Source organism: Molossus molossus, unplaced genomic scaffold, assembly GCF_014108415.1.
Source record: "Molossus molossus isolate mMolMol1 unplaced genomic scaffold, mMolMol1.p scaffold_m16_p_12, whole genome shotgun sequence".
Taxonomy (NCBI): Eukaryota; Metazoa; Chordata; class Mammalia; order Chiroptera; family Molossidae; genus Molossus; species Molossus molossus.
Genome location: NW_023425347.1, coordinates 99,445,396 through 99,457,622, shown reverse-complemented (window position 1 = coordinate 99,457,622; position 12,227 = coordinate 99,445,396). Strand labels below are relative to the sequence as shown.

Sequence of the window (12,227 nt, the reverse complement as noted above, 5' to 3'; positions counted from 1 at the left end):
TCACTTTCCCTCATGGGTGGGTCTGTCCGCAAGTTACAAGGATTCACTTTCTTGAATAATTGTCGGACTCTTCTGGTTGTCCCCTTCTATGAGATAGTACACCATGTGCTCTTGGGGGAATGTGTCCACTTGATCTACATTTTCAAATTAATGAATAAAGAATTTTTTGCTATTAACTTTATAGATTGTGGTAAAATATATGTCACATAAAATTTACCATCCTCCCCATTGTTAAGGGTACGGTTTTTGGTAGTGTTAAGTACATCTCACTGATGTGCAACCGATGTTCAGAATTCTTTTCTCTTGTAAAACTGAACATTCTAACCATTCTTTTTCTTGTTCTTTTTTTCATTTTTTCTTTTTCTTTTTTTCTATTCTAACCATTTTTAAGGGTATAATTTGGTGGCATTAAATATGCACACTGTTGTGCAACTGTCACCGCCATCCACATTCAGAACTTTTTCATCTTCCCAAGTAGAAGCTCTGTCCCCACTGAACACGGATTGGCCAGTGCCCCCGCCCGCCTGGTAACCACTATCCTACTCCCGGTCTCTGGCTTTGCCGACTCCAGCTCCCTCGTAAAAGCAGAACCATACACTAGCAGCTCTTCTGCGTCTGGCTCCTTTCACTCAGCCTGCTTTAGTTCCGTCCTTGCTGGGACATGGCTCCGTCTCAGTTTCATTCCCAGGTCACGCTATGGTGGGAATCACTTTGCGGAACACAGGGTGGGGCAAAAGCAGGTTGACAGTTGTGAGTACCCGAAACCCAGAGTTTATCCTTGGGTGGTTATTTATTAATTACTGTATTACTTTCCACACGAGCAACTGTAAACCTACTTTTGCCCCACCCTGTATAAGTGTATCAAGTCAACACGTTGCACACCTTAAATTTACACGTTATGTATCAATGACATCTCAATAAAGCTGGGAAAAATAAAGAACTTCCTTCCTTTCTTTTTTTTATCCTCACCCAAGGACATTTCTCCATTTTTTGCTCAGGTAGAGTGGGAGGGAGAGAGAGGAACAGAGAGAGAGAGAGAAAGAAACATCGACGTGAAAGAGACACATCGAGTGGCTGCCACCTGCACGACCAACCAGGGCCGGGGACAAACTGCAACCGAGGTACGCGCCCTTAGCGGGAACCGAACCCGGGTCTCTCGGGACTGCAGGTCAACGCTCTGACCACTGAGACAAACTGGCCAGGGCCTTCCTTCCTTTTTCTTAATCCTCACCCGAGGATTATTTTTCCCCACTTATCTTCAGACAGAGTAGGGGTGAGAGGGGAGAGTGAGAGAGAGAGAGGGAGGGAGGGAGGGAGAGAGAGAGAGACAGAGAGAGAGATAGAGAGACAGAGAGAGAGACACATCCATGTGATAGAGACACATTGACTGGTTGCCTCCTGCACTACACTGACCAGGGCCAGGGACCAGACCACAATCGAGGTACGTGCCCTCGACTGGAATCAAACCCTCAACTCTTTGGTCTGCGGGCTGATGTTCTAACTGCTGAGCCAAACCAGCCAGGGCTTCCTTCATTTTAAGGCTGAATGATATTCCCTTGAATGGTAAACCACATTTCGCTTATCCAGGGATCTGGCCATGGACATTTGGGCCGTCTATGCCTTTCGGCTCTTGTGACTAGCGCGGCTGTGAACACAGTGTACAGTCTGTTTGGGTCCTTGCTTTTAGTCCTTCCGGATACATTTACAATGGAATGGCTGGATTCTATGGTAATTCTGTGTGTAACTTTTTAAGGAATTGCTAAACTCTTTTCCTTCATTATTAACTATACATTTTAGTTATTTCTTTCATTTGGTTGAATTTTCACATATTGAAAACTGCATCAATCATAAATGTACAGTTCATGAAATCCTCTCCAACCAGCGCCCCTGTGTAAACTCTCACCCATGTCAAAATTATGACCACCTCTCCAGAAGGTCCCATATGTCCCCTTTCAGTCACTTCTAACACCATAGATTCGTTTTGTCCATTTTGGAACTTTATTTAGAGAAAATCACATTTTATTTATTCTTCTACGGATTAGCTTTCCTTATTCTCATGCTCTGTCATTCAGATTGTGAGATTCATGCGTGTTGTTTCCTGTAGCAATAGCTAATTCATTCCCCTGTGTAATTATACCACCCCTTATTCATCCATTCTCCTATGAATGGATATTTGGGTTGTTTCCAGTTTGGGGCTATACTGAATAGGGCGATCAGGCATACTCCTGTACATGTCTTTTGGTGTGCAAACCTGCAGAATCCTGTTGGGTACATACCTATTGTTAGGTCATAGGGTGTGTGCGCATTCAAGTTCACGTAGATACAGTTTTCAAAAGTGGCTGAATCCACTTCGTGCACTGCCACGAGCAATGGGTGAGAGTTCACATTGTTTTGCAATCTTCATGACATTTGGTGTGGTCAGCTTTTACAATGTTTGCTGTAGGGTGAGGGTGACTGTGTAGTGGCTGTGGTTTCAATTTTCATTTCTTTTGTCACTAAAGAGGTTAAACCTTTTTAGATGTTAATGGGCCATCTGGACGTTTTTTCCTGTGAGTGCCTCAAATCTCTGTCTATTTGCCTATGAGCTGTTGGATGTTTTTCTTATTAATTTGTAAGAGCTCTTCATATATTCTGGACATGAGTCATTTGTCAGTTATGTGTATGGAAAATATCTTCTCCCACCCTGGGGCTTGACATTTTACTTGGCAGGGTGTGTCTTCATGAACTAAAGTTTCTAATTTTAATGTTTTCCAATTAATCTTTATTTATTTATTTATTTATTTATTTAATCCTCACCCGAAAACATTTTTCCATTTTTTATTCAGATAGAGTGGGACAAAGGGAGAGGGAGGGAGAGAGAGGGAAGGAGGGAGGGAGGGAGGGAGGGGGGGAGAGAGAGAGAGAAACATCGATGTGAAAGGGACGCATCGAGTGGCTGCCACCCACACAACCCAACCAGGGCCGGGGACAAACTGCAACCAAAGTACATGCCCTTAGTGGGAACCGAACCCGGGTCTCTCTGGACCACAGGCCAATGCTCTAACCGCTGAGCCAAACCGGGCCAATTAATCTTTTTCTTTATGTTTTATTTAAGATGTTCTTGCCTATCTTCCTATTTATTGATAAATGTTATTTCTCTCAATAATCTTTTATTAGAATTATTTGAGGGTACTTGATGTTTTCTGATGCCATTATAAATGATATAATCTCTTCAAATTATTTTTATTAATTTTTAGAGAGGAAGGGAGAGGGAGAGAAACACAGATGTGAGAGATAAGCATCCATCAGCTGCCTCCTGCATACCCCCTAATGGGGATGGAGCCTGCAACCTGGGCCTGTGTTCTGACTAGGAATCAAACCAGCAACCTTGCAGTGCCTAGGATGATGCCCAACCAGCTGAGCCATACTGGCCAGGGCAATGATGGTCTTTTTTTTTTTTTTCTAAATTTTTTTTTTCTTTATTGATTTTATTTATTTTTTTCCCAGTTTCAAAAGGCTTTATTGCTAAATATGCTTTAGAAAAGAAAGGTCGATTCTATTGCTTCCAAGTTAGTGGAATGAACTGTGTCCAGGGACACATCCAAGTGAGCCAAAGGGGACGGATGCTTTCCCACCTCTATTCATAGATCAGCCAAAAGCACAGGACGTAGTCAACCAGTTCTTCAGGCTTAAACCATAGGCTGATTTCTTTCTCAGCACTTTTTACTGAATCACTGCCGTGAATGATGTTCCTGCCTACTTGAATGCAAAAGTCTCCAGGAATGGTGCCTGGCTTAGATTCTGCTGGGTTGGTCTCCCCAGGCATCAGTCTCCCTGTCTTCACCACACTCAGCCCCTCCCAGACCCTGGCCACCACAGGCCCCGAGTTCATGTACTTCACCAGCCCGGGTAGAAGGGCCGGTCTCTCAGGTCAATGTAGTGCTGCTTCAGGAGTCCTCAGAGGCCGGAAGGAACTTCATGGCCAGAGGCGGAACCCCTTCTGTTGGAAGCGCTTGATGATGTCGCCCACCAGGCCGTGCTGCACGCTTGATGGCGATGAAGGTGAGCTCCGTGTTGGCCATGGTTCCGCGGGCGAGTGGCCTGGTCGGGTCAGGCCCTGGGCCACGCTGACAGGCCATGCCGGCTCCCTGCCCCCCACCCGGGGAGCCCCGCCTGCCCCTCCGCGGGCGCACCAGCCCATCTTTATTGATTTTAGAGAGAGGGAGAAAGAGAGACAGTAACATCCCTGAGAGAGAACATGGATTGGCCACCTCCTGCATGCCCCCCACTGGGGATCAGGCTCACAACCTGGGCATGTGCTCTCACCAGGAATCAAACTGGCGACCTCTTGGTGCATGGGTCCACCCTCAATCACTGAGCCACACTGACCAGACAATGATATAATCTTTTAAAAATAGACTTTCTATTTTAGAAGTTTCAGATTTACATAAAAGTTAGAAAGACAGTCCGGCTGGTGTGGCTCAGTGGTTGAGCATCAACCCATGCACCAAGAGGTTGCTGGTTCGATTCCTGGTCAGGACACATGCCCAGGTTGTGGGCCCAATCCCCAGTTAGGGGCAGGCAGGAGGCGGCCAGTCGATGTTCTCTCTCATCGATGTTTCTATCTCTCTCTCCCTCTCACTTCCTCTCGCTCTCTGAAATCAAAAAAGAAAAAAAAAAGTTACAAAGATAATGCAGAGAGTTCCTGCAGTGGTATAATTTTTAAAATTAAAAAAATAAGTTTGATTTTATAATTGCATGTTGTTATATAGAAATATAACTGCATTTTGTTTATTGTCCTTGTATATACCAACTTTGTATACTCACTATTTAGTGTAATAATTTATCTGTTGATCTTTGGGATTTTCTAGGTACCCAATTAAGTCATCTGTGAACAAGACAAATTTATTTCTTCCTTTTTAATCCCTAAAACTTTCCCTGTTTGTTGCGCTGGCTTGAACTTCCAGGCAAATGTTAATATAAGCCATAGGAAGAAGTATCCTAATCTCTTTCCCAATTTCAGGGGGAAAACTTCCAATATTTCACCATTAAGTATGATGTTTGCTGTAGAATTTTTTGGTGGCTATTTTTTATTATTAAGAAAAATTTCCACCCTTTTCCATAGTTTCTTAAGAATTTTCTTTAAAAATGATCATTGGATTTTGATTTTCTCTTTTGGGTGTTGGATTTTATCAATTGATTTTTCTGCGTATGTTAAAATACTTTCAGTATCTTTTCTTCTTTATTTTTGTTATATTACTTTTCAAGTGTTAACCCACCCTTGCATTCCTCGGGCACACCCAGCCTCTGGTAATAGTACTATTTCTACATCGCTGTTTGGGTGCTGATGCTTTCAAAGAAATTCTCAAATTTTTTTTTGTCCAGCTTTTCTAGTTTTCTCTGTGGAAGGTTTGGTATAAGATAAACTAGATGCCTTTGTTGAGATAAAAAAACCTTACATAAGTATATCTTTTATCCTCACCCGAGGATATGTTCATTGATTTTAGAGAGAGGAAGGAAGGGAGAGAGACAGGAGACACGCATCCATTGGCTGTCTTCCATATGCACCCCGACCAAAGATTGAACCTGAAACCTAGGTATGTGCTCTGACCAGGAATCGAACCCACAACCTTTTGGTGTATAGGACGATGCTCCAGTCAACTGAGCCATCTGACCAGGGCATAAAAACCTTACATAGTTTTAATGTTGATGTATTTACTATGTCTTCCTGTTCACTTTAGATCAATTTTGCAGTGTCTGGCCACAAAGCTGAGGACTCTCCACTTCTGCTGCAGGGCTCCCCTGCCTGCCAGACTGTGACTCAGGTCACATTCATGGGGTGTAGGTCCCACCCCTTCATGCAGATTGACTACATTGGGGCTTTGACCCCCTCTCCCCAGTGCTATTGACACTTTTTCAGGTTACTGGGTTGCCGCTCCAGTCCAACCAGCTGACTCTGGCTATACCACTGGGCCAGGAAGAACTCAAGAGAAGCGCCTGGCAATTGTGCATTCTCTCTACTGACCAGAGGCTGTCCGCTTGTTTCTTTCATTCCTGGGGTTTCATGACATGGCTGATTTGTTACTCTGTTTTTAAAAATGTAAATCCAATTTTTCTGCAACCCATGGTTTAATTTAGCTTGGTGGTTCCCTGTGTCCTGGTGATAGGCTGAATAAATAATGTCCACCCCCAATCCACAGCCTAATCCCCAGAACCTGTTAATGTTACAAAAGTGACTTGCAGATGTGATTAGAGTTAAGGATCTCAAGATAGGGAGACTATTCTGGATGATCTGGGTGGGCCCTAAATGTAGTCACAGGATCCTTACAAGAGGGAGGCAAGGTCAGTGGGTGAAGTCGAAGCTGTGATGACCAGCACGGGACTGCAGTGATATGAGGGGACAGAGCCAAGGAGCGCAGGCGGCCACCGGGCCGAAAAAGCCCAGGGATGCATTGTCCCTCAGAGCCTCCCAAGGAACCAGCCCCGCCCACACCTGCCCACACCTTGACCGCAGCCCAGGGAGACTGATTTTGGATTTCTGATTTCCAGATCTGTAAGAAAATTAATTTGTGTTGCTTTAAGCACTGAGTTTGTGGCAATGTACTCCAGTGGGGACAGGAAATTAATATAGCCCTCCACTTGCATAACCGAAGAAGAATTGGGACTCAGTGCAGATTTGGAATTGCTTATTGACCTAGTAAGGGTGGAGCTGAGACACATAACCTGTCCTACAAAAGTAAACCAGGGTGGAGTACATGAGAGGGATATAAGCAGGACTCTGTCTGGTCTACTCCAAGAAGGAGCAGGTGCAGCCAGCAGGAGATACAGGTGCAACGTCCAATTCCAACAACAGGTCCTATGGTGAGTTTGCACAGGGAAGGAGCAAGGGATGTTGATAGCAGGCTGAGCTGTAAATATTTTTAGGTATTTGGTTCCTATGTTGCTAATACTTAAATTAATAATAGAGGGTTGCCAGCGGGGTTTTGACCTGGGTGTTTCTGACGAGGGTTACTGGAAGACGGGAGATGTGATGGAGGGACCCTGTAGGATTGGGGAATTCACTGCCAGGGAGGCTGGTGAGGGAAAGCATGGGCTTCCCTAATGAACTGGGTCTGGATATGGCTGAATGTTCTGCAAGTTTTTTTTTGTTTTTTGTTTTTGTTTAGATAGAGTGGGAGGAAGAGAGAGAAAAAGAAACATCGACGTGAAAGGGACACATTGAGTGGCTGCCACCCGCACAACCAACCAGGGCCGGAGACAAACTGCAACCGAGTCTGCAAGTTTTAATTACAGTTTTGTTATGCTAATGATTCATTTACATGGATATAACTAAAAGTTAGAAAGGAAATAAAATTTTTTGAGTAGTCAAAAAAGATGTTTCTGGCCCTGGCTGGTTTGGCTCAGCAGTTACAGCATCAGCCCACGGACCAAAGATTCTCGAGTTCGATTCTGGTCAAGCGCATGTACCTCGGTTGCGGTTCAGTCCCCAGCCTTGGTCAGGGTCGAGTGGGAGGTAACCAATCAATGTGTCTCTCCCACATCTCTCTCTCCCTCCCTCCCTCCCACTCTATTGGAAGATAAATAGAAAAATATCCTCGAGTGAGGATTAAAAATTTTTTTCTGGGTTTGCATACTTTAGTTTTATTTATTTATTTATTTTAAATACTTTTATTTAATTAAATGTATTGGGGTAATACTGGTTAATAACATTATATAAATGTCAGGTGTTTGGTTCTATAATAAAACATCTATATACTGCATTAGTGCTCACCACCCAGAGGCTGCTCTCCTTCCATCATCATGTATTTGATCCCCTTTATCCTCTCCCACACCCCTCCCCTTTGGTAACTATTGTACTATTGTCTGTGTCTATGAGTTTGTTTGTTAGTTTGCTGCTTTTTGTTTTATAGCCCCCATATGAGTAAAATCATATGGTTCTTGTCCTTTTCCATCTGATATTTCACTTAGCATGATACTTTCAAGATTCATCCATGTTGTTGCAAATGGCAATATTTGATCATTTTTATGGCTGAGTAGTATTCCATTGTACCCCTTTATCCAATCATCCACTGAAGGACACTTAGGTTGTTTCCATGTCTTGGCTACTGTGCATAATGCTAAAATGAACATGGGGTATATATATTTTTTATTAATAAGTTTAAAAAATTTTTTTGGGTAGATACCCAGAAGAGGGATTGCTGGGTCATATGGTAGCTCTATTCTTATTTTGTTGAGGAACCTCCATACTGTTTCCATGGAGGCTGTACCAATTTCCATTCCCACTAGCAAAGTACGAGGGTTCCCTTTACTCTACATCCTCTTCAACCCTTGTTATTTCTTGTCCTATTGATTGTTGTCATTCTAACAGGTGTGAGGTGGTATCTCATTTTCATTTGGATTTGCATTTCCCTCATAGCTAGTGAAGCTGAGCATCTTTTCATGTCTATTGGCCATCTGTATGTCCTCTTGGAAAAAGTGTTAGTTCAGGTCCTCTGCCTTTTTTTTTTAATCCTTACCCGAGAACATTTTTCCATTTTTGTTCAGATAGAGTGGGAGGGAGAAAGAGGAACAGAGAGACAGAGAGAGACAGAGAGAGAGAGAGAGAAAGAGAGAGAGAGAGATTGATTGACGTGAAAGGGACACATCAAGTGGCTGCCTCCCACATGACCCAGACCAGGGCTGGAGATGAATTGAAACTGAGGTACGTGCCCTTGACCGGAATTGAACCCACCACTCATTGGTCCACGGGCCGATGCTCTAACCACTGATCCAAACCGGCCAGGGCTCCTTTGCCTTTTTAAATTAGATTTTGTTGTTGTTGTTGAGTTGTATAAGTTCTTTATATATTTTGGATATTAGCCCCTATTGCAGGTATTGTTTGCAAATATCTTCTTCCATTTGGTTTCCTTTTTGTTTTGTTGATGGTATCTTATGCTTTTTAGTTTGATGTAGTCCCATTCATTTATTTTTGATTTTACTTCCCTTGCATTTGGGGTCAAATTCCCCTAAACGCTTTGAGACAAAGGTCCATAAGTTTAGTGCCTATGTTTTCTTGTGTGTATTTTATTATTTCAGGCGTTATTGTCAAGCCTTTGATCCATTTGGAGTTAATTTTTGTGTATGGTGTCAGATGGCAGTCTAGTTTCTTTTGCATGTGGCCTTCCAATTGTCCCAGCACCCTTTATTGAAGAGGCTTTCCTTTCTTCATTTTATGTTTTTGGCTCCTTTGTCAAAAACTAGTTGCCCTTATAAATGTGTGTTTATTTCTAGGCTCTCAATTCTGTTCTATTGTTCTGTGTGTCTGTTTTTCTGCAAATAGGATAGTTCTTTATTCTCCAGCTTTGTTCTTTTTTCTCAGGATTGCTTTGGCTATTTGGGGTCTTTTGCAGTTCATTACACATTTAATAATTTTTTGGTTGTATTTCTTTAAAAATGCCACTGGGATTTTGATGGGGATTGCATTAAATCTGTATAGTGATTTACTTAATATGGCCATTTTAACTGTTAATTCTTCCAATCTATGAACATGGTATATCTTTCCATTTCTTTGTGTCTTTTTCCATTTCTTCCAACAATGTCTTATGGTTCTCAGTGTACAGGTCCTTCACTTCCTTTGCTAAGTTTATCCATTGGTATTTTATTCTTTTTGTTGCAATTACAAATGGAACTGTTTTCTTCATTTCTTTTTCTGATATTTTATTGTTAGTAAATAGGAACACAACAGATTTTTATATCTTGCTACTTTACTACATTTGTTTATTGTTTATAATAATAGTCTTTTGGTAGAATCTTTAGGATTTTCTATATATAGAATTATGTCATCTGCAAACAGTGATGGTTTTACTTCTTCATTTCCTTCATTTGGATGCTTTTTATTTCCTTCTCTTGCCTGATTGCTCTGGCTAAGATTTCCAGATCTGTGTTAAATAATAGTGGTGAGAGTGAGCACCCTTGTCTTGCAATTTTTCACCATTGAGTACACTACTAGTTGAGGGTTTGACATATATGGCCTTTATTATGTTGAGGTGCTTTCTTTCTATACCCATTTTATTGATTGTTTTAATATTACATGGATGTTGTATCTTGTCAATTGCTTTTTCTGCATCTACTAATACAATCATATGACTTTTATTTTTTATTTTGTTAATGTGGAGTATCATATTACTTAATTTGCATCATATGTTGAAACATCCATTTGTCCCTGGAATGAACCGCAGTTGATGATGATGTATTATCTTTTAAATATATTGCTCTATTCAGTTTGCTAGTATTTTGTTGAGGATTTTTACATCTATGTTCATTAGAGACATTGGCCTGTAATTTTCTTTTTGTATTGTCTTTGCCTGGTTTTGGTATCAGGGTAATGTTGGCTTTGTAAAATGAGTTAGGAAGTATTCTCTCTTCTTGAATTTTTTGGGAAGAGCTTGTGCAGGACAGGTATTACATATTCTTTGAATGTTTGGTAGAATTCTACAGTGAAGCCATCTGGTCTGGTACTTTTACTTTTTCGGAGGTTTTTGATGACTGTTTCAATTTCCTCACTATTGATCGTCTTAGATTTTCCATGAATGGTTCCATCTAGAAAGATTATACATTTCTAAGAATTTATCCATATCTTCTAGGTTATAAAATTTGGTGATGTATATACAGCCTTTTCTAATATTCTTGTATAGTCCTTTGTATTTCAGTGATGTCCACTGTAATTTCTCATTCATTTCTTTTTTTTTTTTTTAATCCTTACCTGAGGACATTTTTTTAATATATATATTTTGTTCAGATAAAGTGGGAGGGAGAGAGAGAGAGAGAAACATTGACGTGAAAGGGACACATCAAGTGGTTGCCACCCACACAACCCAACCAGGGCAAGGGACAAACTGCAACTGAGGTACGTGCCCTTAGTGGGAACCGAACCCGGGTCTCTCTGGACCGCAGGCCGACACTCTAACCGCTGAGCCAAACCAGCCAGGGCCATTTCTGATTATATTTGAGTTTTTTCTCTTTATTTCTTTTGTAGCCAGAGGGTTGTCAATCTTATTTATCTTTTAATTTATTTTATTTTATTTTTCTTTATTGATTTCAGAGAGACAAAAAGAGATATATATAGAGAGAAACATCGATGAGTGAGAACATTGACTGGCCACCTTCTGTGTGCCCCCCACTGGGGATCAGGCCCACAACCTGGGCATGTGCCCTGACCAGGAAATGAACTGGCAACTTCTTGGTGCATGGGTTGATGCTCAACCACTAAGCCACACTGGCAAGGCTTACTTATCTTTTTAAAGAACCAACTCTTTGTTTCATTAACTTTTTCTATTGCCTTTTTGTTCTCTATTTCATTTAACTCTGCTCTGATTTTTATTTCCTTTTTTCCTACTGACGTTGTTGTGGCGCGAGAGAACCGAGAGACCACCAGGGTTGAATTAGGCCAAATAGAGAGCAAAGCCAGCCGGTGGCTGATCTCGAGTTCTCAGAGATCAGCCCCAACTTTCAGCTACTTTTTATTTTATAGGGGGCTTGTTACAGACTTCTGCAACTGGCATTTCTTGTTGGCCTTGGGGGAGAGCAAACAGGCAAGTACAGAAGCGGAGGCAGTTAGCGATAAGCGGGGGGGAATGGAGGTAGGAGGGAGCTGAGGTGGAAGGGAACTGGGTGAACTGGGTCAGCACACATCTATCCTGCTAGTCATCCTATTTTCTAAGTTCTAGATCATAACAAGTTCATTCAGAGGACAAGTGCATTTAGGGGAGTACCAGGCCAGCTGGTACCTCCTCAGTTTGCCTCTGAAAGCTCCACAGGTGGCCTTTTGCATTATTTAATCAGGACGAGGTGATGTGAGCAGGCCAGCACATTCTTTTTCTAGCTCTTTAAGGTGAAGTGTTAGATTGTTTGGGATTTTTCTTGTTTCTTTTTCTTTTTTCACAGTATGTTACAATGTATTTACTTTAAAAATGTATTCTTTTATAAAAAGTTCATAGAACACTGGCCAGTTCACATGTGACAAGCTTTCAAGGCATGTCACCAATTCTATGACAGCAAGAATGCTTCCAACTGTGGTCAACTCCACAATCACAAGTTTTAAATAAAAAGTGAATTCTACACTGGAAAGTTCCTGTAGCAGTACTTATTCATTACATTAGTTAATTAGTTAAATGTACTTTCATGGAGATGGTTCATAATAATTTACAATATCAACTTCTCTTCCAAAAAACAAAACAAAATAAAAAACCCCTTTCAAATAAGTTTTGCAG

General features: G+C 41.5%; 1 pseudogene; it reads right to left on the bottom strand.

Moving 5' to 3' along the window:
• Positions 1 to 3,616: 3,616 nt before the first annotated feature.
• LOC118626908 lies at positions 3,617 to 4,061 on the bottom strand (annotated as a pseudogene).
• Between the last annotated feature and the right edge of the window lie 8,166 nt (positions 4,062 to 12,227).